The sequence below is a fragment of the Misgurnus anguillicaudatus genome, chromosome 22 (assembly GCF_027580225.2).
Source record: "Misgurnus anguillicaudatus chromosome 22, ASM2758022v2, whole genome shotgun sequence".
In the NCBI taxonomy this organism is placed as follows: Eukaryota; Metazoa; Chordata; class Actinopteri; order Cypriniformes; family Cobitidae; genus Misgurnus; species Misgurnus anguillicaudatus.
The window spans coordinates 19,099,797-19,107,344 of record NC_073358.2 but is presented as its reverse complement, the minus strand read 5'-3'; positions in this window follow the sequence as shown (position 1 = coordinate 19,107,344).

Below are 7,548 nucleotides of genomic sequence, written 5' to 3'. Positions count from 1 at the left end.
GTACAGAAATGGACACTCATAGACAGAACATTAAACTTTGCATTGATTTTCAGTTCTTGTGCACAGACATAAGTTTGTACTAGTAAGATTTGCTGATTCAATATAAATAATCTGGGTTATTTTTAACATAATGCTGGGAAAATATTGGACAAAACACACATTAGGTTATAAATAAACATATGCTGGGTTGTTTCAATGCAATGCTGGGTTGTTTTAACTCATGTTTGGGTTAACAACAACCCAGCATATGATTATTTATAACCAAACATGTATATTTATATATGTTTATTATATTTACCCAAATAACACAACAGAATTTAGAGTGTTGGTTGGTGTGGTATTTGTCCCGGCCTTTGATAGGACTAAATAAACAAAACTTATATTTTTTAAATCCTCTTATTCTCATCGTATTTTCAACATTACCAGATTTGGCAAGGTGTATGTACACAACCATGATATTATGCTAAAGACTAAAACTATACTAAAACTAAATAAAAACTAAAAGTAATGATTTTTGAAAAATAGAAACGAAATCAAAACTATTTATGCACCACTAAAAAGAACTAAAACTAAACTGAAATAAAATAACACATTACAAAACGAAATAAAAATAAAAACTAATATATTTTTTAAAACTTAAATAACCCTGACCTACACTCAGGGCCGTCTTATCCTAATGTGAGGCCCTGGGGCTGAGAGGTTTTGTAGGCCCCCCATACCTTTGATTAGTCTCATTAAAAAAAGTGTAATATCTAGGTAATCTACATCACAAAATGCTTTAGTTTCTTTCAAGACAGACAACAGTGAGTTTTCCCTCTTTGACCCAGAAAACGCCACAATATTGTTATTAACATATCACTGAGCCCACTTGAGCATAAACACAAGACACTTTATTTAACAACCACACACAGCCACTTGTGGTGATAATAAAACCAAAATGTGTGAAAGTATATATGTTTATGAGCTTTATGTTTATATAGTTTTTGGAATATACAAATTTGCAGAAAATTGACACTCAATAACTAAATGCTCACCACAGTTTTAAAAATATAACAAGTTAAAGTTAGTGAAAATGCAATAATGATAACAAAATATAAGTTTTTATAGACAGAATCTTGTTTTTTAATCAGTTATTTATTTTGTAGGCTATTGAAGATATAGTATGCATTGTATTTAGTATTTATGCATAAATAAGCATGTAAAACGAACAAGTATGAATATGCACAAAACAGACAGGGAACATACCTGTATATAAGATATTTAGATAATGATATTATAAATATGAATGGTGCGATCAGGGGATGATCATTTAAGATGGTCTTGTGGCTCTTTACTTTCTAGACTTGCACCTTTACCGTTGCGCCGCCTTTCTAAACCAACAGATGTGTGTACTGTGAGCTAACGTCGCGTCAAACTACATCGCTCCAGCTACGCACGCGTCACTGATATAAACGCGAGTAAACTTAAACATCATTACGTGCTGGAACACCTTTCTTTATTTGGCGGCACAGTTTCTTTTCGCACGGTTGGAGAGACTTCTGCATGCCAGAGACTCAGACAGCTGCACGAGCATAGAGAGAGCGAGGTTTTTAAAGGAATTTATGTTAGAGATCAGACTCAGAATGACTATCAAACATAAAGGCATTTAAAATAAATCTTAAAATCTTTTTAACATCCGTTTAACATTCGTTTTGGCGTCATCTGGTGGATAAAAGCGGTCACTTTCACTTTGAAATTCGTCCAGAAAGGCATTTTTATTAGTTAAATATGAACTCATAAATGACGAGATAACTCGTCAATGGCGGTGAATGGGTTAATTACATTACGCGGAATAGAAAAATCTGTTACATCTGACATTTTATTTCACAGTAAGTTACCACGGACCAATCAGCAGCCATGTAACGTGCAATTAGAGTGATTTACAGAAAACCTGACAAGTTACAAAACAATATGACATTTTCAGCTCATCATGAACGCGAACATGGGAAGCCGCTGAACTTGGGAGGCCCCTGGGCTTCAGCCCAGGTAAGCCCGTGCACTAAGGCAGCCTTGCCTACACTATATAAAAGCAGGTGGTCATAATGTTATGGCTGATCTGTGTATATAGCCTATTTTATAGTAAATTTTTAGACTTGTATATTAGAACTGCTATAGTAATTTTATGATTAAATATTTTGCATTTATGCATAAAAATAAGTTACAATAAGTATCATACTGTATGTTCATTTTGTTGCAGGTTTTGCACATAACAGTTTAGGTAGATTAGTAAATTAATGACAAATCCTATAAAAACGTTTATCTTTCTTTTCAGACAGACTGTAAAGCAAATTCTCTACATCTCGCACACAGAGGGATATATTTCTGAGGTGTTATAGAATTTAAAACGTTGTTTATTGCTGCTTATAAATCTAGAAGTTATGTGTTGGCCCTCGAGCTTTGAATAGGCACAGTGAAGACTTGTGGCAAAGTACATTAACAATCACTGTGAGAATTATAAACATAGACAAATGGTCTGGTAAAAGTCTGGTAAATTATGGTACACATAACAAACACAATAGAGCTAGAGGCCACTATAATGCAACCTATAGCCTAATAACATGGCAAGACACACAACCTCTTTTCATTTCTATTCTTTAATTCACTAATAATTCAGATTCACAGCACAAACCTGGCATGCACTGGGTTAACACAATTTATCAAAAAGTGCTATTGGAGGATTAGGCCTCAAGGAATACAGCTCATTTCAGTACAAGGATTTTTAATATAAGGATTACATGTAGGCTTACATATAATTGCTTAATAAAACACAGACAAACAGAGGAACACTGCTTTTTGCCAAACTACTGAGCCCTTCTGGTCACCCCCTGGAAAAAAGAAAACAATCCGTGATCACGGTTTTGTAATTCGTCCCCTCAGTTTATAAACCGTACTCACGGATTATTAAACTGTTCCCTCAGTTTTACAAACCGTGCACTCGGATTAATAAACCGTACGCACGAGTTAACAATCCGTGCTCTTAGATTTGTAAACCGTACCATCAGTTTTTGCAATCCGTACCCACGAATTTATAAACCGTGCGCACGCTTTTGCAATCTGTTCTCACAGTTTTGCTAACTGGATTTGTAGCCCCTCCCTCATTTTAGAAATCGCTATTCATTCTTATTCATTCTTTCCAAGTTTCCTTTTAATGTTTGATATTTTCGGAAATTAATAAAGTTTAAACCGTGTTAAGCTGTTTTATACGTTCCTAACTGGAAACGTGCTTTAATATTTATGAGATATTTTAATCGGATGCTACAGTAAACAGATATCTTTGTGTAAAATTAACATGTTATTTAGATTTATTCATCAAATAAAATAAGTATTTAACTAACAAATGATTTCTACATATCCTATATATTTTAATCAATATACTTAGGCTTGATATATATTTTCGTTTTTAATTGCTCATTTCAAATTCATATTTTATGTATTTAACATCAACTTATTAGGTAAGATTAAAAGATTATTAAGAGCTGCACAATTATAAACATATAAGTTTTATATACCTATAATTCTTAATTATTGTAAATCAATATTATTTGCATTTAACATCAACTTCATGCCAAACTTTTATTATGATTTACTTAATTTTTTGGTGAAACATTTTTACATTATGTTTATTATCTGAGCTAATGTAAGCAAAAAAGTAGTTAGAAATTAAGTAGATCACATGTTAATTTAAGGATCAATGAGAAAATAATCATCAAAGGAAACTTCTGGGATGACAAACATCTGAGAAACTCTTTAAAAAATCCAGATAAGTTTGGAGTTTATTAATATTTAAACTTAAAATTTGTACTTTTAATTAAATATTGTCTTTGTCCTTGCGTAAATTTTTTTTATCTGAATACTTGAAGTTATACTGTTATATTAACTGGGTAACAGCTTTCTGTGCAAATACTGCTAGAATAATCGTGACTATTTGTATTGTACGTATTTATTTAGGTCACCAAAGTGTTAAAATAGCTGTGCTCTTTGAAATGTGTGTAAAAGAATCAATTTCTGGTCATATTTTTAATGCACAATGAGCGGGTATATGAGCCACACTCTGTAAAACATTTACTATGATTTATTCAATTTTTGGTAAAACATTTTATACTTACAAATACTGAGTAAATTTGAAAGCTTTAAATCTGGTATTAACAATAATTAAATTGATTTCCTATTAAAAATAAAATTGAGTAAAAATAAGTAATTGCAAATGTTAAGTAGATGTAGCTGTTTTTTATGAATTTTATTTAAATAAAAAATGAGTTGAATTTACTTAATGTAAAGTGAATTTATTTCATACCATCCTTTATGAAAGATGAACAAAGCAATTGTACACAATTATTTTATTGAACATTTATTTACACATGACATAACTACAGTCATCATGAAACTCCAAAAATGCCAAACAGTACATGTTACAAATACAATGAGCTGAATAAACTCTGAGAGGTTGCAGAATCACTTCTTAATTCCAGACAGGTGGATCAGCAGAATCCTGCACCTATATTGTAAATGTAATTACTCATACTCCACACTTACCAGGATTTTTGAGGAGATTCGGATATGTTTATTGTCTGCAAAAGACACAATTTCATCTGCTGCTGAATAAAACCCGTTTGCTTTGTTGATTTTTAAATTAACACGTGATCTACTTTGTTTGCCTATATTTACTCAAATAATAGGCTACAATGTAAAAATGTTTGATTGTCGATGTTATGTTGATGTTAAATACATAAAATATAAATTTTAAATGAGCAATTATTATTATAAGTTTTAAAACGTGTAAATATTTAAGTGTGAAATTCTCAAATGTATTGATAATCAGATATAATAATATTGATTTACAATAATTAAGAATTATATGTATATAAAACTTATATGTATATAATTGTGCAGGTCTTAATAATCTTTTAATCTTACCTAATAAGCTGATGTTAAATACATAAAATATGAATTTGAAATGAGCAATTAAAAACGAAAATATATAGCAAGCCTAAGTGTGGCATTCTCAAATATATTGATTAAAATATTAAGGATATGTAGAAATCATTTGTTAGTTAAATATTTATTTTATTTGATGAATAAATCTAAATAACATATGTTAATTTTACACAAAGATATCTTACTGTAGCATCCGATTAAAATATTTCGTAAATATTAAAGCACGTTTCCAGTTAGGAACGTATAAAACAGCTTAACACGGTTTAAACTTTATTAATTTCCGAAAATATCAAACATTAATAGCAAACTTGGAAAGAATGAATAAGAATGAATAGCGATTTCTAAAATGAGGGAGGGGCTACAAATCCAGTTAGCAAAACTGTGAGAACAGATTGCAAAAGCGTGCGCACGGTTTATAAATTCGTGGGTACGGATTGCAAAAACTAAGGGTACGGTTTACAAATCTAAGAGCACGGATTGTTAACTCGTGCGTACGGTTTATTAATCCGAGCGCACGGTTTGTAAAACTGAGGGAACAGTTTAATAATCCGTGAGTACGGTTTATAAACTGAGGGGACGAATTACAAAACCGTGATCACGGATTGTTTTCTTTTTTCCAGGGGGTGACCAGAAGGGCTCCGTACCAAACAATGCACATAGGCTACCATAAAAAGACTGGTAAAAACTTGAAACAGTGATGTTTAAATGTACTAAATTATATTTAGATAACCATGTTTAAGTCTACATTGTTACGTTGTAGATTAGGTTGCTGTTTGTAATAAAACTGTAGATAGCATAGGAATAGCATAGGAATCTATTATGTATATGGACTGTAAGCATAGCAACGTTAGCTTGCCTTGTCATTGCTGGTGTTGATATGGAAGCTTTCTAAAAGTCGCTTTACTTTTGGGGTTCAAGCAACATGGGAGACCGATAGAAACTTTCTGTTGCTTTTACTTAGTGCCTTTATTTGCAGAATTACTTTTTACACTGTATGCGTGTGCGGCGCTACCGGACCTGATTGCGGCCACTTTAGTCAATGCTTATACAGCTACTGACTTCCCAGAAGCGGCTCTTTAAGATTCGTGTCTATATTTGACGCGCACCGCGTACAAATCACAGTTCAAATACAAAATTAAAGTAAAAATGAACATGCTTCATACAGCACCCGGAAACAGACATACAGTCTTGTTCAAAACAACAGCAGTACAATGTGACCAACCAGAACAATCAAGGTCCTCAGTATACTCCCCATTGCTACGTGGCAAACAAGCCACCAGCAGGTTCAGCAGATTCCCAGAAAACAAGCAAGACCCAGCATTCACGATATGCACGCTCTTAAGGCTGTGCAACTGGGCAACTAGCCGAAAGGGGTGTGTTCAAAAAAACAGCAGTGTCTACCTTTGACTGTACAAACTCAAAACTATTTTGTACAAACATTTTTTTTTCTAGGATTTAGCAATCCTGTGAATCACTAAACTAATATTTAGTTGTATGACCACAGTTTTTTAAAACTGCTTGACATCTGTGTGGCATGGAGTCAACCAACTTGTGGCACCTCTCAGCTGTTATTCCACTCCATGATTCTTTAACAACATTCCACAATTCATTCACATTTCTTGGTTTTATAGCATTACTGATATCACCCCACAAGTTCTCAGTTGGATTAAGGTCTGGAGATTGGGCTGGCCACTCCATAACATTAATTTTGTTGGTTTGGAACCAAGACTTTGCCCGTTTACTAGTGTGTTTTGGGTCATTGTCTTGTTGAAACAACCATTTCAAGGGCATGTCCTCTTCAGCATAGGGCAACATGACCTCTTCAAGTATTTTAACATATGCAAACTGATCCATGATCCCTGGTATGCGATAAATAGGCCCAACACCATAGTAGGAGAAACATGCCCATATCATGCTCCATGCTTCACTGTCTTCACTGTGTACTGTGGCTTGAATTCAGAGTTTGGGGGTCGTCTCACAAACTGCCTGTGGCCCTTGGACCCAAAAAGAACAATTTTACTCTGATCAGTCCACAAAATGTTCCTCCATTTCTCTTTAGGCCAGTTGATGTGTTCTTTGGCAAATTGTAACCTCTTCTGCACATGCCTTTTTTTTAACAAAGGGACTTTGCGGGGGATTCTTGAAAATAGATTAGCTTCACACAGACGTCTTCTAACTGTCACAGTACTTACAGGTAACTCCAGACTGTCTTTGATCATCCTGGAGGTGATCATTGGCTGAGCCTTTGCCATTCTGGTTATTCTTCTATCCATTTTGATGGTTGTCTTCCGTTTTCTTCCACGTCTCTCTGGTTTTGCTCTCCATTTTAAGGCATTGGAGATCATTTTAGCTCAACAGCCTATCATTTTTTGCACCTCTTTATAGGTTTTCCCCTCTCCAATCAACTTTTTAATCAAAGTACGCTGTTCTTCTGAACAATGTCTTGAACGACCCATTTTCTCAGCTTTCAAATGCATGTTCAACAAGTGTTGGCTTCATCCTTAAATAGGGGCCACCTGATTCACACCTGTTTCTTCACAAAATTGATGACCTCAGTGATTGAATGCCACACTG